The sequence below is a fragment of the Callospermophilus lateralis genome, chromosome X, assembly GCF_048772815.1.
Source record: "Callospermophilus lateralis isolate mCalLat2 chromosome X, mCalLat2.hap1, whole genome shotgun sequence".
NCBI classification, from domain to species: domain Eukaryota; kingdom Metazoa; phylum Chordata; class Mammalia; order Rodentia; family Sciuridae; genus Callospermophilus; species Callospermophilus lateralis.
This window is the reverse complement of record NC_135325.1, coordinates 46506243-46524398: the sequence shown is the minus strand read 5'-3', so window position 1 is coordinate 46524398 and position 18156 is coordinate 46506243.

Genomic DNA, 18156 nt, shown 5'->3' with positions numbered 1-18156 from the left:
ACATTAAAAACAACAAAAATGTAAAAACAACAACATCAGGAAAGTCAAATTTGTGTCATATTCCCCTTTAGGGCATAAGACTCCAAATGCCAGCTTTTCCTCTAAGTCAGATTGTAAGAGCTAGGAGAATCCCAGTTTGGATCTGTGTATTTACTTAGTGGAAAGGAGGCTTGATGAGGTAGCAGAGCAATGATGCTTGTGGAAATTATTCCCCAGGTGGAGCAAAGCAGCTTCATAGAGCAGCTTTTGTCAGCCATCTTAAGACAGGTGTGTAGATTCCAATGGCTGTGTGTTTCAGGCAATGTCTATTGAAAACAATACTCAGCATAGAATGTCTCTGGATAGTCTTGTAGACACAAAATTTTTAACAGAAAAATGCTCCAAACTCCTACAACAAGAGAGACCATAGAAGAACAGTTTATAGTTTATAAATTATAGTTAATAATCACATGCCCTTGTGGTTGCCTTTTTCTGATTTTTTTTTCTCCAGGAAGGCTTTGTCTTCCTTCTCAAGTTTTCTCCTTATCCTTAAATTCCTGGGGCAGTGAGGGGGGTTGCTGAGGAAAAGGTCCTGAAGGGCAGAATTTTTATTGACTGGGATAGCCAGATGTCTACCTCAATGGGTTCTCACCTGCCCTCTCAGTAACATAAATGACTCTTCTGTATAAAGAGAGGTGGGCATGTTTTGGACAAAATCCAAAGGCATTTGTTTTTGAAATTGTGTGCCATTATCTGGGGGCTTTTGGGTTAAATACTACATTATAGCAGGAAAAAAAATTGCCATGGGACATGTAAGAACTATCACATTTCTGAATTTTATTTAAATCCAATAGTCTGATTTTAAGTCCCTGTTTGGTTAGACTGGGGGAAATTTTTAATATCTATCATTATCAGTTTCTCTTCCCTTTCCTACTAGCCTCTAATATTCTTACATAAAGAAAAAAAATTTCTCCAATCTTTGTTCCAAATGATTGCCACTTGTGTGTCCAAACTGGTTCCCTGACGTCTAAGGGCCTTCTTACTTCTGGGTAATGCTTGGCACTAAAATTGGGCACAATCTTTTTTTTTCCCCTTAAGTCTGTCACGTTCCTGGGCACGGTGTGGGTCATGAGTGCCAACCACTAAAGGAAACTGCAGACTTCTATTTCTTTTCCTAGTCTTGGGTAATCTTCACTTCTCTGGTTGTTTCAGCCACCTCTCCACTTCCCTTTTAACCTCACAGTTGCCCTCTTCTCTCTCCACCCTGTACATCAGAGAGAAGAGAGGTTGTATTCAAATAATCTCAGCAGGCACAGGGACACATTCCCTTTGACTGGGTGGAAGTATAATTCACTTCCCATTATTACTGATTTTTCCATGGCAGGGAAAACAAAGCATAAACTAATATCTAACATGGCACAACACAACATATCTAATATAATTAGCATACAAAAACTAAGATGACTGGGCAGCATGCTGATTGATGGAAGTCTAGGATTCCTTGAAACTACAGAGTGTGACATGAGGGGCACAATGCCATGAAGAGGGTGTCAGGAAAGGTAAATAATTACTTGAACTGGTTTGTTTTTTGCAAGGATGAGCAATCATGCTGAAATAGAGACTAAATTTTATATGCATGTTTTAGGAAACTGGATGAACTGAATCTTCTGTGCATTCAGGATAGGCTGAATATAGATTGCAGGACCCAGTGTAAGATGTAAATATGGTGACACTTGTTTCAAAATCATTCAGATTTTCAAGATAGAGATGGAAGAGCATTTGACCAAGCACAGAGAACTTCTGAGTCTGAGGCCCTGTGTGAGGGCACTGGTTACTTGCCCATGAGGTTGCCCTTACTTGTGACTATAAGATGCAGGAATATCAGCTTTGCCTTTCATAACTTAAATCTGCAGATAGGGAACTAGTGGGGATTTCCAAAGGACATATCTATTAATATAGTAAAACTATGATTGCAGCCAGGTGTGGTGGTGCACACCTGTAATTCCAGAGACTTGGGAAGCCAAGGCAGGAGGATTGCAAGTTCAAGGACAACATCAGTAACTTAGTGAGACCTTGTCTCACAATAAAAATAAAAAGGACTGGGGATGTAGCTCATTGGTAAAGTGCCCCTGACTTCCATCACCAGTACGAAAAATAAAAATAAAACAGTTACGACTGCTTTCTTGAACAAAATGATGTCTCCAGCCTGAACTGATCTAAGAATTGGGATTGTGGTTGATATTAAAAAGAAATACTGAGGGAGGAGAGAAGAAAGGGGAAATATGGGGGAATGATATTGACTAAATTATATATATATATATATGTATATATATATATATATACATACAAATGAATCCCACTATTATGTAATAGTGCATCAATAAAACTATGGAAAAAATTTAAAACTTAGGGGGAAAAACAATAATACCATTGCCATCAAGACAAAATGATGACATTGTCATTTTTGTTTTATTCATGGAAGGGATGGGGCTGAAATTCAAAGTATATAAATTATAGAAGGGTTTGAATTATGTCTATTATATGTATCAAATATTTACTGCTGGGTGCAGTGGCACATACCTGTAATCTTATTGACTGGGGAGGCTAAGACAGGAGAATCACAAGTTTGAGGCCAGGCTTAGCAATTTAACAAGGTGCTAAGCAACTTAGTGAGACCCTGTCTCAAACAAAAAATAAAAAGGCTGGGGATGTGGCTCAATGGTTAAGTGCCCCTGGGTTCAAACTCCAGTACCACAAAAATAAAAAAAAACTACTTAGCCAGGATATAAGGAAATTCATTTTATAGATCAAATTACTAGAATTCTAAGAACTTTTAGATGAAGTCATTGGCGCTCTAACAATATCTGGAAATTATTATATTGTTAATTGCTCTATCAAACAACCTGAAATAACAAGAGGTTAATTATAACAGAAAAAAATTAGATTAGTAAAGGAAAATTTCCTGCTAGTAAATGTGGAAATATGTTACATCTAATTTTATTAAAAGGAACCAAAATTTTCTACCCTATGAATACTGCAAAAAAAAAAAAAAAGGAACTTCTTTGTTAGGAACCATTTATTTTATTTTTTTATTATTGGTTGTTCAAAACATTACAGAGCTCTTGACATATCATATTTCATACATTAGATTCAAGTGGGTAGAACCATTCATTTTGTTATTTATTTTTATGTGGTGCCGAGGATCAAACCCAGTGCCTTACAGGTGTGAGGCAAGTGCTCTACCACTGAGCCAGAACCCCAGTCAGAGGAACCATTTATATGTGGCCCACCTGGATGATTTTCAAGCTCATCTTCCAAACCAGAATTTCACTGCCAGTTCTGTATTTGTGGAATTGGGGTAATGAATATACGTATTGAATAAGTTTCCTTGAAACCATGCATTTCCTCTTAATAATAGGATTAGTGATTGGGTTGAAAAGGCAGAGTCAAAATGACTTCTTCCACTTACAGTGTGATCCACACACCAACAGCATCAGTATTATCTGGGTGCTTGTCAGAAATGCAAAACCCTGGGCCTACCTCAGGCCTAATGAACCAGAAGCTGCCTGTTAACAAGTTGATAACAAGTACCCCAGGTGATTCCTATGCACATTAAAATTTGAGAAACACTGAGTTAAGCAATTACATACATCAAGGAAACTCTGGAAAGATTCGCCTATTCTCCAAATTCTACTCCTCTTATGTGACACAGTGATCAAAATGTAATCATTAACTGTCCTTTGGATTACTCTTACAATATCTCTTTAAAGAGTTATGAGGCTGTCTCTCCCTCTTGAGATTACCTCCATTCTCTCTTGAATACATATCTACATTGCTATATAAACTTCTCCCTATGCCTTTCAAAAACAACAAAAAGGAATAGTAGTAGTAACGGATTGGGATGTGCCTCAGTGGTAAAGCAATTGCCTTGCATACACGAAGCCCTGGGTTCTATCCCCAGTTCCAATAAAAAAGACAAAGTAACAACAAAGAATAACAGTAATTATAATGTAATTTTAAGGATGTGTAGTCTTTTTTTTTTTGCTGTTTTCAAAGCATTTTTAAAAACCATTATTTTGTTTATTCATTTTTATGTGGTGCTGAGGATCAAACCCAGTGCCTCACATGTGCTAGGCAAGCACTCTACCACTGAGCCACATCCTCAGACCTCAAAGCATTTTTTAAAAAATTTTAATATTTACTTATTGGCGGACACAACATCTTTGTTTGTATGTGGTGCTGAGGATTGAACCTGGGCCGCACGCATGCCAGGCGAGCGCGCTACCGCTTGAGCCACATCCCCAGCCCCCTCAAAGCATTTTTATGCCTATGATCTCACTTGATTTCTTTATCATGGGTAACCCACTAATCCAATGTACTCTAATCATCCTACAAATAAGTATGAAGTTAGGTCAATAATGTATTGCTTTATCCCTAAATGTCATTTTAAAAGCCAAGAAATAGGTAGAAATCTGAATAAATTATGAGTACAAAATAGACATAGGATGTAATAGTTACAATATAAAATATAGTGAGGATATATTTCTAAAACAATATACAATAGCCACAGAATCCCAGGAGGGGTATCCGGTCATGGTGGTGCGTGCTTGTGATCCCAGCGGCTTGGGAGGCTGAGGCAGGAGGACCATGAGTTCAAAGCCAGCTTCAGCAAAATCAAGGCACTAAGCAACTCAGTGAGACCCTGTCTCTAAAAAATACAAAATGGGACTGGGCATGTGGCCAGTGAGGTCAAGTGCCCCGAGTGCAATCCCTGGTACCAAAAAAAAAAAAAAAAAAAAAAAAAAAAAAAAGTCCCAGAAGGGCTCTTTATCATTGGGTAGGCTTAATTATTATTCTAAAATCATAGGACTGGAGATGTTGCCTAGCATGTTCAAGTCTCTGTTTGATCCCCAGCACTACAATAACTAAAGTTCATTCTGTTAAAGTAAAAACAGAGTAGAGCCTCTACAAGCTACATTTTGTGTTTATTTAAACTATAAAAAAACTTAACTTGAGTGAGCTAGAATTAGCCCAAGAAAATGTGTCTTTAAACTCAGGAAATATAAAAACAATTTTGTAGATGTGTCTAGACATAGATTGCTCTGAAGATTTGTCTTTAAATCAAGAAGATGACATTGACCCAATAATGTCACTTAATGCAGTCATCTTTGTTTTTACTATATTGTGCCTCCAGGAGGAATTTAAGCCTGATATAGGTGACCTATTGCATCCTGATGCATTTAGAATCTAGTCACAAATGTTAAGCTTTATGTAAGTGAGCAGGAAATGTGATAAAGGTATTGTGAATTATGAAAGCTCTAGTCCTAACAATTTTGTAGTTTTCAAATACACCTTGAGGAGAATCTTTCCAAATTGAAAAACCATTAAATACAATGACATAAATAGGGATTGGTTATGGTTTGGATCTAAAATGTTCCCTAAAGACCCATAGGCTAAAGGCTTTGTCATCAACTTATTGTGCTATTGGGAATTGCTTAAACCTTTAGGAAGTAGAGCCTACTAGAAGGAAGTTAGGTTATTGAGAGGATGCACTTGAAAAGGATATTGAGATCCTAACCCCTTCCCCTCTCTCTCTTTGCTTTCTGATCATCATGAGGTGAGCAGCTTTGATCCAGCATGTCTTCCCCTCCATAATGTTCTGCCCTGCCACAAGCCCAAAGCAATGGGGGTGAAAGGACCATGCTCTAAAATCTCTGAAACTGCAAGGCACAATAAAATTTTCTTCCTTCATTTGTGTTACTGAGGATTGCACCCATGCCCTCACAAATGATAGGCAAGCACTCCTACTACTGAGATACATCCCCAGAACCCCTCCCCTGTCAAATTTTGAGATAGAATCTTGCTAAGTTGCCCATGCTGGCCTTGAACTTGTGATTCTCTTGCTTCAGCATTTCAAGTAGCTGGTATTACAGGCATGCATCACTGTGTCTGGCTTTGCACCTTATAAGTTGATTATCTCAGGTATTTTTTTTTTTCAAGTAATGGAAAGCTGACTAACACAGGGTTTAACTAGAAGAAGTGTTCCCCAAAATGAGAGATATTAAAAAGCCATTTAAGGAAAAGCTATAACTTGAAACTACCTGAAGATGCCCAAGGCCCAAGATTCTGGTTCAGTAAGCTGAAGGGATGAAAGGAACAGAACTGAAGAGAGAGAGAGAATATTAAGTAGGATAATGAGTTTCCTTGGTATCCCCTAAGCAGCACTGCCATCTGGTGGTGATTTAATGAATCACATTCTTCTTCCTCTGGGATCCTGTCCTAAGGTGTGGCCTAGCACTCCAGAATATACTGAGAAAGCCAGGTGAAACATTATTAGTTTTTTTGTGGCTACCTTAACAAATTACTACAAACATGGAGACTTAAAGCAACAGAAATTTATTATCTTACAGTTCTAAAGACCAGAAGTACAAAATCAAGGTGTTGGTAGGGCTGCGTGGCCTTTGGAGGGTCCAAGGGAGGAACTGTGCCTTGCCTCATCCAGCTTTGGGTGGCTGCTAACATTTCTAAGCTTGTGGCCAGATGACTCCGATCTCTGCCACCATCTTCATATGGCCTTCTTCTCTTCTGTGTGTCCAATATTCATCCTTCTCCTCCTTCTCCTCTCTCTCTCTCTTGTACCAGGGATTGAACTCAAGAACACTTAACCACTGAACCACATCCCCAGCCCTTTTTTTAATGCTTTATTTAGAGACAGGGTCTTGCTGAGTTGCTTAGGGCCTCACTAAGTTGCTGAGGCTGGCTTTGAATTTGTGATCCTCCTGCCTCAGCCTCCTGAGCTGCTGGATTTTCTCTTACAAGGACACTAGTTTTGGTGATAATGGAGATAAGAAGGAAAAGAAAAAAAAATGGGAGAAAGCACTCTCAAGTAAGACAGTGGGTCCTCTCAGAGAGGATAGCAAAGACTCACTTATTCATGTCCCCATTTTTATTGGGTTAAGAGGGAGAGTGTTAGAAAGTCCTGCCCAAGTTATCACCTCTTGGCTCTGATTTGACAGACTACATTAGCTAAAAACCTAAGGGCTACTCTTAGTTATCTTGGCCTTGCTGACAGGTCCCAGTTGGAACTGGTTTCACAGAATTTATGGTTCCTGGGCTCCAGTCTTAATCATCTTGTTTACCTAGGTCTGAGAATCTCTCATCTGTTGCTTGTATAGAGTCTTGCTTAAGATGTTTTAGCAATTAGGCCTTTTTTGAGCAAATGTATCTTTGCCCTTTGGTTCTTACCTTCTGAATTTATCTATCTTCCTTCTGTTGTAAGAGGAGTAGTTTATAGGGCTGAGGTCAGGCAAGGGTCCTGAAATAGCTATTTTATCAGACCTCATGGTGCCACTGAGGCAGGGCTGTTCTTTAACTGATTTGTTCTGTCTGTGCTAAGTGTTTTCTTAAACTCCTCTTTGCTACCTAACATTGACATTTAGGGTCTGTTATGGTTTGGATCTGGAATATCCTTCAAAGTTTCATGTGTTCAGAGGTGGGGCATTTGGGAAGTGATTAGACGATGAGAGCTCTGACCTCATCAGTGTATTAATCCATGGATGGCTGAATGGACTAGTGGGAGGTCTGTGGACCACCACCCCTTCCTGGATGCCATTTGTGCCCTGATGTTCTGACTCACCTCAGGCCCAGAGTAATAGAGTTGGCTGACTATGGACTGGGTCCTCCGAAAATGTGAGCACAAATAAAATTTTCTTCCTCGTTTATGTCAGGTTATTTTGTCAGCTATTTTGGTCACAGTGACACAAACCTGACTAATATAATCTATTCAGAAAATTCAGATTTTTGCCTATGATAAGATACTTAATCAACATTTGCAAAGATCCTTTTTCCAAACAGGGTGATATTCATTAGTACCAGAAATTTAATGTAGATATCTTCTGGGACCTACTATTCTCTCTGTTCTTTATTATCCTTTAATTGTTGGTCATTAGCATGTGATTGGATTGCCAACCAGTGTAGACTGAATGGATAGGATGCAGGATGTTGAGTTTTGAATTTGGGTGTGAAAGTGAGATAGGGAAGGAAAGTCTACAGAGTATCAACTTTTTTTAGGGATGGCTGGTTAGGGTGGGGTAGTACAGTAGGAGACCCTGGGCAGTCATGAGGCAACACAGAGGACCCTGGGGACATGGAGGGGAGGAGAGGAAAAGGCAAGAAAGAGGTGGGAAGCCAAGATAAGCTTTTGCCTATTTAACAAACTGAATGTGAATGGTCTTCAACCTCAAAACCCTCTATGCAAATAAGAAAATAAGGAAATGTGCACTCTCAAACATTACTAGCAAGACTGGGAGTTGAGAGTGCACAATTATATATGAAGAACAATTCTTCATATATATATCATACACTTGTATTCAGTAATTCTACCTCTGGAAATCTATTTTTAAGGAATGATTCAAATACAGAAAGTTTCATTCACATAGAAGTTCCTCACAGGACTGGGCATGTGGCTCAAGCGGTAGTGCGCTCGCCTGGCATGTGTGGTCCGGGTTTGATCCTCAGCACCACATACAAACAAAGATGTTGTGTCCGTTGAAAACTAAAAAATAAATATTAAAGTTCTCTCTCTCTCTCTCTCTCTCTCTCTCTCTCTCTCTCTCTCAAAAAAAAAGAGAAGTTCCTCACAGACTTTTGAAATAGTGCTATAGTTTGTTGAAAACAAGTCAAATTCTATTTAGTATTTGTTGAGTGAATTATGGTTCATCTATATGATAGAATATTTTTTAATATTTATTTTTCGGTCTTAGGTGGACACAATATCCCCATTTTACATTTATGTGGTGCTGAGGATCGAACCCAATGCCTTGTGCATACTAGGCAAGCGCTCTACCACTGAGCCACAACCCCAGCCCTGATAGAATATTTTATAGTCATGAAAAAGTACATTTATGGTGAGTGTACAATAAAATGAAAAATGCTTTTATGTGAGATGTTAAGTGAAAAATGGGAATTAGAAATAAAAATATATAGACCTTCACAAATATTTATTCTAAGTTAATTTAAAATATATGCCAGGCATAGTGGCACATAGTGGCACATGTCTATAATCATAGTGACTCAGGAGGCTGGACTTTGAAACTTAGTGAAATCCTGTCTCAAAATAAAAAGGGCTGGGGATGCAGCTCAGTGGTAAAGTGCCCCTAGCTTCAATCCACAGTACTAAAAAAAGAAAAAAAGAAAGAAACACTAACACACATGAATGAATGAATTAACTAATGAAAATAAAAATGTTTATGTATGACTTCTTTATATCCATAAATATAAAATGAGCTCTTACTATTTGTGCATATGTGTTTCTAGCATAAAACTTCTTGCAGAGCATAAATACCTTCATATTTCTTTATCTTTGATTTCACCTAGCTCTGTAAAATCTTGTCTCCTAAAGGGGAATATTGTTTCCATCTTTCTTTTTTTGGGGGTACTGGGGATTGAATTCAGGGGCACTCAACCACTGAGCCACATCCCCAGCCCTATTTTGTATTTTATTTAGAGACAGGGTCTTGCTGAGTTTCTTAGTGCCCCATCTTTGCTGAGCCTGGCTTTGAACTCATAATCCTCCTGCCTCAGCCTCCCAAGCCACTGGGATTACAGGCATGTGCCACCACACTATTTTTTCCATCTTAATTCATCTTTTGCTCCCAAGTAGTTATGCTTAAAGACTGGTAGATATTCAATGAATCTGTGATACACACTGGATTACTATAGGACTTGTAGCTGTGACTTGAGCAAATGTTTTAATGGCATTGGGCTTAGAGGCTATGAAAGGATTTGGAGAGAATTGGATAGAGTAGCAGCTCTGTAATTGATCCTGGAGCTCTTTTAGTTCAGAAAGATGAGCCTTCCCAATGAAACATTTTGTTTATTACTCTGAAGGGCTTAAAATGAATTAACAGTGGAAACCTCATGAAAAGGTCAACATAGATGTTTGATATGATATGAATATGTCTCCCCAAAGTTCATATTGTAGGTGGGGCTTTAGGGAAGTAATTAGCATTAGGTGAAGTCATGAGGGTGGGGTCCACTGTGATGGCATTGGTAGCTTTATCAGAAGAAGAGAGACCCGAGTTAGCAGGCTTGTTCTGTCTGGCTTTGTGATTCCCTCTGCCATGTTATGATGGCAAGAAGACCCTCACCAGATGCTGAGTACATGCTGATGCCTTGATCTTGGACTTCCCATCCTTCAGAACTGTGAGCCAAATAAGCTTCTATTCTTTATAAATTATCCATTCTCGGGTGTTCTGTTATAGCAACAGAAAATAGTCTAAGACAATATTCTTGTATATTTTTCCCTTTGCAATTGCAGGATATTTGTTTCAGGACCTAGCAGATACCAAAACCTGTGGAGATGCTGAAGTTTCTTATATAAAATTGTGTGGACTGGGGATATAGTTCAGTGGTAGAGAATTTGCCTAACAAGGCAAGACTCTGGGTCACTGGAATTATAACCATGTGCCACTATACCCAACTTCTCATAGACTTTTACCTGATTAAGTCAGGTCAACCCAATATAATCATCCCTTTGATTAACTCCAAATGATTAATTTGAGACCTTAATCACATCTTCAAAATCCTTTTACCTTTACCATATACCTAACTTAATCATGGGTATCACATCCTATCATCTATGCCATATTCTAAGTGCTAGAAGCAAGGTACAGGTCTGATCCACACACATGGTCATAAATATCAGGGTGGGGGAGCGGTGGGTCATTAGGTCTGTTCTCCATATTACCCCCATAGTAGTACATTTTTTTCTTTTAAAAATGGATTTTTTTCTCACATATTCATACATATATTTTATATAACAATGAGGGTCTCCTTCCATCACCCATGCAATTCTCTTTCTCTCTCCCTTTCCCTTCCACCCCTCTTCCCTATGTATAGGTAATCTTCTTCCCATGCTCTTCTTCTTTTCCCCATTTAAGTAGAGAGAAGTGGTGGGAGGGGAGGGAAGGGGTTGGGGAGATAGGAAGGATAGTAGAATGAAACAGACATTATTATTACTGTGTGTATATATGTGACTGCATGACCAATGTGATTCTGCAACCTGTATACTCAGAAAAATGAGAAATTATATCCCATCTGATTTAAATGTATGATATGTCAAGGTCATTGTACTGTCATGTGTAACTAAGTAAAACAAAACAAAAAAAGGTATTGTGTCCAACTACAACTAAAAAATAAATATATTTTAAAAAATCCATAAAAATCACTTAACAAAGGGTTTGGAGAGCATGCAAGTATCCATGTGTCAGGAATGTCAGGAATGTAGTGTGTCCTAAACCATGGTGTCAAAAGCTCTTGTGTTTAGGACTCTTCCATAATTTATCCTATGTACCTCATCTGGCTGCTTATTAGTAAGTAATCTTTAAAATAAACTAGTGATAGCAAGTAAAAAAATGGAATTTTAAGTCAGGTGTGGTGGCACATGGAACAATTGGGGATGTGGCTCATCAGTAAAGCACCCTGGGTTCAATCTCTAGTACCACAAAACAAACAAACAAACAAACAAACAAACAAACAAACAAAAGTCCATGAGAAGACTGAAGTGAAGAAACTGTTAATTTCTTCCTCTGAAGAAGTGAGTTGCCATGTCATGAGAGTGCCACATGGCAGGGAACTGCAAGGGGCCTCTGGTAACTGAGTGACTTCCCAGCCCACAGCCAGAAATAAACAGGGGCCTCGGTTTTATAAATGAAATAAGATGAATTCTACCAACATCTCGGGAAAGCTTCCAAGCAGATATCTCCCCAGCTGAATGTCTGATGAGACTACAGTCCTGGCTGACATCTAGATTACAGTGTGTTAAGATTTTGAAGTAGACAATACAACTAAACTGCGCCTGATCTTCTTACTTATAGAAACTGTGAGTTAATCCACATGTGTTTGAGATAATGCATATTTTTAAAAATATTTTTTTCAATTGTAGATGGACACAATACCTTTATTTGATTTGCTGATTTTTATGTGGTGCCAGGGATTGAACCTAGAGCCTCAATGTATGCTAGGCAAGCACTCTGCCACTGAGCTACAGCTCCAGCCCTAATAAGTGTTGTTTTAAACTGCTAAATTTGTGGTAACTTGTTAGGCAGCATAGAAAACTAATACAGACCTAACTACAAAAATGTGTGAGGATTTGTAATTGTTAATAGGAGTCATCTTGGGAGGTAAGAATTCAGGGTTCTACTTTTTGCAATCTACATTTCTGTTATTAAAAAAAAAAATTTTAGTGGTAGAGTGCTTGCCTAATATGTATGAGGCCTGGGTTCAATATCCAGTACTATTAAAAAAAGGCTCCTAAAACACATCTATAAAGGGTTTGCTGTCCTTCCACAGAGGTATAAGAGGAAAATAACCTTAGAATCCTTTAGCTGGCCTTGAAACGTTGAAGAATAAACTAGTATCTTCACAGATTAACCTGTAGCAAATATTGCTTCTGTAATCAGTATATAAAATATACAAATAAATATACATATAAAAAAAGAGAAGTAAGAGCTTGAATTCTGGACCATTATGCAGTGACCTGTTTCCTTTTGAAGGTCCATTATCACAGTAGCTGCAACCTCACAGCCAAGTGCTGCTGGGAAAGTCTTTCCACAGGACAACTTGGCACCAGTATAAATTCCTGGTCACCAACCTCAACTGGGTCTTAACTCTACTCAACAATCATAACTTCTTTCTTTGGTGAATTCATTCTTTAATACCTCACAAATTCTTTTCACTTTCCTCAAATATCTAATCCTGCCATTTTTCCCCATTGCCACCCTCAGTAAATGACTTATTTTGCAGAGTAAATATCAATTGGGCATTATTTCAACTTTGTCCTACCATGCAATGTACAAATCTACACCCATCCTCATCTCCCTCCATCCTATTAAAATAGAGGTAGTTGCTCCTTCTTTGGGAGCTTGTGTTATACCATTCAATAAATATCAATTAGGAAGCTTTGCTGAGCTGGGAGTTTGTAGTGGTTCTTCTGGGTTTTCATTCAATCTGTGTTTGTCTCAAGAAATGTCAGAGGAGGAAGAGGCAATACCAAACAGCCACTAGACTGTAAGTTATTTTTAAGGCAGGGACTGCTTTTAATTCATCTTGGTATCCTTCCCCATCCCTGCACTGTGTTTGGTAACTGTTCAAACAAGAAGGCATAAAACAGGCTGGGGTTGTGGCTCAGTGGTAGAGCACTCACCTCTCACATGTGAGACCCTGGATTCGATCCTCAGCACCACATAAAAAGAAATAAACAAAATAAAGGTATTATTCCCATGTATAACTAAAAAGACTATTAAAAAAGGCATAAAACAATGAAGGACTACCACATAACCTGTGTTTTACTGCTGCTGCTAAATCCATATGGCTTGAGAATCTTTGTTATGTCAAAAAGAAGTCTCACAAGGCAAATTCCCTCATCTTTTCTCATTTTCACAAGGAGCACAAGACTGGTTCTGTTGCCACACGAATGATTAAAACCTGGAGGCCACCAGCTACAACAAGATCAGCTCTGTGCTTCTTTTGAGAGAGGAGAGCACATGTGCCTGTACCCCAACCACACCCCCATTACCACCACCAACAACAACCCTACCTCACAATGCTAATGAGGAAAATGGTATGTTGTGAAAATTTAATAGGGAAAGCAAACTGCCCTCCTATCTCTTCTGGAAAGATCAAGTTGTGGGCATTGAAAAAAGGACATGAGGGGGAAGGGCAAAAGATCATATCTATTCCTCTGTTGTTAGGGAACCATTTACCAAATGTTTTCTATCGCTCCAACACAAGTCTTTCTTCTCCTTCTCCTTCTCCTTAGTACTGAGGATTGAACCCAGGAGCATTGTAACACTACATCCCCAGCCTATTTATTTTTTATTTCGAGACAGGGTCTCACTAAGTTGCTTAGGACCTTGCTAAGTTGCTGAGGTTGCCCTCAAACTTGCCATCCTCCTGCCTCAGCTTCCTAAGTCTCTGGGATTATAGGCATGTGCCACTGTGCCTGGTTCGACACAGGTATTTTCTAAAAGACATGGCTCTGCTGTCTCAAAAATGGAACAGAGTATAAATAAATATTTTTAGTTGGTAAGAAAAATACAACTAGTAAGAGCAGAAAAATTAGCAGAAGGTGTGAAAAAGCTGGTGACAAAACCACAAATACAAAGGCTCAGTAATTGCACATGAAAATATTTTACTCAAATACTCTTGTAAATAAAAATAAAAATGAGATATAATTTTTTTGGGTAGCAGAGATTGATCCCAAGGATGTTTAACCACTGAGCCACACCCCCAGTACTTTGATTTATTTTTTTTATTTTTTACTTTGAGACAGGGTCTCACTGAGTTGCTTAGGAGCTTGCTAAGTTGCTAAGGCTGGTTTGAACTCATAATCCTCCTGCCTCAGCTTCACAAGCCACTGGGATCATAGGCATGCGCCGTCTCACCCAACGAAATTTTTAAATTTTATTGTGGAAATATACATAATGCAAACTTTACTATTTTTAATCATTTATTTATTTTCTTTCTTTTTTTCTGATTGTGAATGATTTGTTAGGGTCCAATTATAAGGCTAACTGCTGAGGTTGAGGCAAAGAAATATTAGAGTCCTCTTTCTAAATGACTGCAGCAAGTATGAGATTTATTACCTTCATCATATCTGTCATTTAATAGTTTAATGAAACCCAGGCAGTCCATTCAAACTAAGATGGACTGATTTGGTTACATTACTCACAGTCTACTCATTTTACCTCTTAATATTCATGCATTAACAGGATCTTTTGGGGAACACCTTATATCCAAATCATAGCAAACACTATGAATATATAGGCTGGCTTTTATTATTGTTATTGTTTTCTGTAGCAGCATCCTAGGCTGAGCCCTCTGCAAAGTCTGAACTCAGCAAGTTTGTATTCAAGGACGTTTTTGATATTGGCCTTTTTTGTGAGCTCCAGTGTCTACAGGCAGCTTGGAGGGCCTTAGCTCCACTCTGTCATATCATCATCAGCCACCCCCAATAAGTATATCAGCATAATGAGATCAGGGTGGTGGCCACATTAAAACAGTACAAGAATTTTCCCTAGCTTCTTCCTATCTCCTTGTGCTCCTTCTACCACATTACCAGCCTCTTATAAAGTCTGGAGTCTCTAAAGCTGGCCTCCCAATATCTGTACATTACTTGCATTAACAGAACCTCTCCTCATGAAAGCTCTGTGATTAACACTATCCCCAGAAAACGGAGGCCCAGAGAGTTAGAGATTTGCCCAAAGGCACATAACTAATAAAGAAGAACAGGGACTTGAACCCAGATATATAGGATTCTGAGCTCATATTCCATCCAGTATACAATGTGAACTCATCCTAAGGTGCTCATAGTTTCAAATGTTTTAACTTTTCTTTCATAAAGAATTTGCATTTCAAAAGGGGAATCATGTGGATGCAAAAAGCATGACTCATAAAGGGATTCCTTTTCCTTAAATGGTGACTTGACGAAGATATGGAAAGAAGCATGATAAAGATAGATTTAAGAAACTGAAAAAAAAGGATGCCTTGAAGAATTTGACATTTGTCCTTATCTTTATCATTAAACAATTTTAGCATATGTTCTTGGGTAACATTATACAGAAATTGATTCATAAAGGTGGAATGTTTAGGCCATGTGGCAAGGCAGTGGAGAAGAGCTTTGGAAGCAGGAGGTCTTTCAGGACACCCTAGGAGGATACCATTGTATAAAGTCTAGGCCTTCAATTTAAGGTGGTCATCTTAATGAGAAGCCAACTCGGATGGAAGCAGAACATGAGGGAAGTGGTAGCAAAGACTGCTGGAAAGCCTAGTGTCAAGTTCGGTTCTGTTATGTTCTCTTATCTTCAGGCGTGCCCTCTGCCAGCCTGCAAAGAACTTGAGAGCACTTGGATTACTTTGGGGCTTGTCATATCTCAGCTAAGCTGTCAATGTGGAAAATCACAAAGTGATTACAAGCGCTTTCACTGTCCTTCTAAATTAGGCAATAAATAGGATGAGTCACTGAATGAGACATCAGTCATTTCCAAGCTGTGTAGCATGCTGAAAAAGGAAATTATTGAGTGAAAATCAAGAGCCACCCAAGCAGAGGTAGCCTCAAGGAATGTGTCCAAAAGGGGGGAGTTTTAGGATACATACTACTTTCAATTTGTGGTCAATTACAGATCAAGAAAGGTTGCAATAAATTCTAATTTAATGACTGCAAATACAATGATTAAAAAGTGTCTTGAAACTACCCTTCATTGCCTTCCTCAAACACAGTTTCTTGGGGAGCCTTTGAAGATATTGATGGTTCCACAAAGAACCTACCTACTTGTTTTATTCACCTCTGACTGCCCTAAAATATAACATAGACTAGAGGCTAACACATCAGACGTCCATTTTCTTACAGTTGTGGAAGCTGGAAATCTGAGAACAGAATTTCTAGATAGTTGAATTCGTGGTGAGGACTCTCTTTCTGGCTTGCAGGTGGCCTGTCTTCTGTGTTTTTTTCTATCTGTCTTTTTCTGTCCCTCTGTCCCCTCTTCTCATAAAATCACTAATCCCACCATGACTTCTCTACCCCCCATGACCTATTCTAACTTCTCAAAGGCCTGTCTCCAAATACCATCACATTGGGTTTAGGTCTTCAACATATGAATTTGGGAACAACAAAATATTCACTTCATAACATTATTTTTCCCACTTATCAGAACAAAAGCACCACCCAAAATGACAGCATTGAACAGGTGGGCGTTTCCCTTTGCAGTGAAAAATATATGCGTGTGCAAACATCATTTTTTCATACTCTCTTCCTGCTCATAAACTTAAAATGGCTCCCTTTGCCAGCTAACTCAAGTCTAAGTTCTACAATTCCTCAACTTTGGTAATGAGATGTTTCATGATCTTTTCCAGTCCTGTTTCCTATCTGAAAAAAGTCTCTTTAGGGGATTCATTATCTTTCTATGGAGTTGAAACTTAACACTTTTGGATTCAACATTTGCAATTTTAACTGTATAAGTACAATGCCAATGTTCTACTTCAGGTGATATTTTGCAATTTTGCTCAATCACAGATTTCAACTAGCATCACTGTGGAAGCTGTTGTGCTGTCCCCAGATTCATAGCTAGTCAGATATCTCATTTGCCCTCTAGCATCCACACCATGATATAGCTCTACTGCTCTCCCCCAAATGACATAAATATTGCCATCCCTGTGTTACTAATGAGGCAATTGAAGAAATTAAATGTGATGCATTCATTTAACAACCATTTACAGAGTCCCTGTCCTGGAAATTGAGGATATAGACAGGAATAAAACAGCAATTCTGGAGCTTGAGCTTGCATTCTCTAAGGGAAAGGATGACAATAATCAAGTAATCTAATAAGCAAGATGTTTGCAGTGAAGAAGTGCCTTATGAAGATAATATATAAAAATCTTAAAAGAAACAAAAGAATGAGAAAATGGCAAGGCAAATCAAGACAAAACTATAATTTCAGCACAAAGCAAATCAGACGCCAGAGGAACTACCAGAAGGGAGACCCCTCCAACCTGGGTGTCAGGGGGGGAGCTGCCCATACCACCACACCCAGGGTAGAGGGCACTCCCCCTTCTAGGGAGGAAACCCCTCCAACGTGGGTGTCAGGGGGAAGATCCATATACCACCACACCCAGGGTAGAGGGGACCCCCCCTCCAGGGGAAGGGACGCCTTGAGCTCTAGTTTCTGGGGGAGCTTTGTAAACCATTGCACCCAGGGTGGAGGGGACTTTCTCCTCCAGGGCCAGATGCCAGGAGCCCGGGTGTCAGGGGGGAGCTTTGTACAACATGGTACCCAGTGTAGAGGGGACTCTTTCTATCAGAGGCAAGACTCCTCAAGCCCTGGTGTTGGGGAGAGCTCGGTAAACCATAGCACCCAGGGTAGAGGGGAATCCCCCCCTCCATGGGCCAGATGCCTCCAGCCGGGTGTTGGGAGGGGGAGCTCTGTACACAATCACACCCAGGGTAGAGGGGACTCACCCCTCCTGGGGCAAGACACCTGGAGCCCAGGTGTCTGGAGAAAGGTCTCTACACCAACACACTCAGGATAGAGGGGACTCACCCCACTAGGGGGGAGAAGCCTCGAGCCCCGATGTGTGTATGGGGGGGGGCTCTGTACACCATCTCACCCAGGGTAGAGGGGA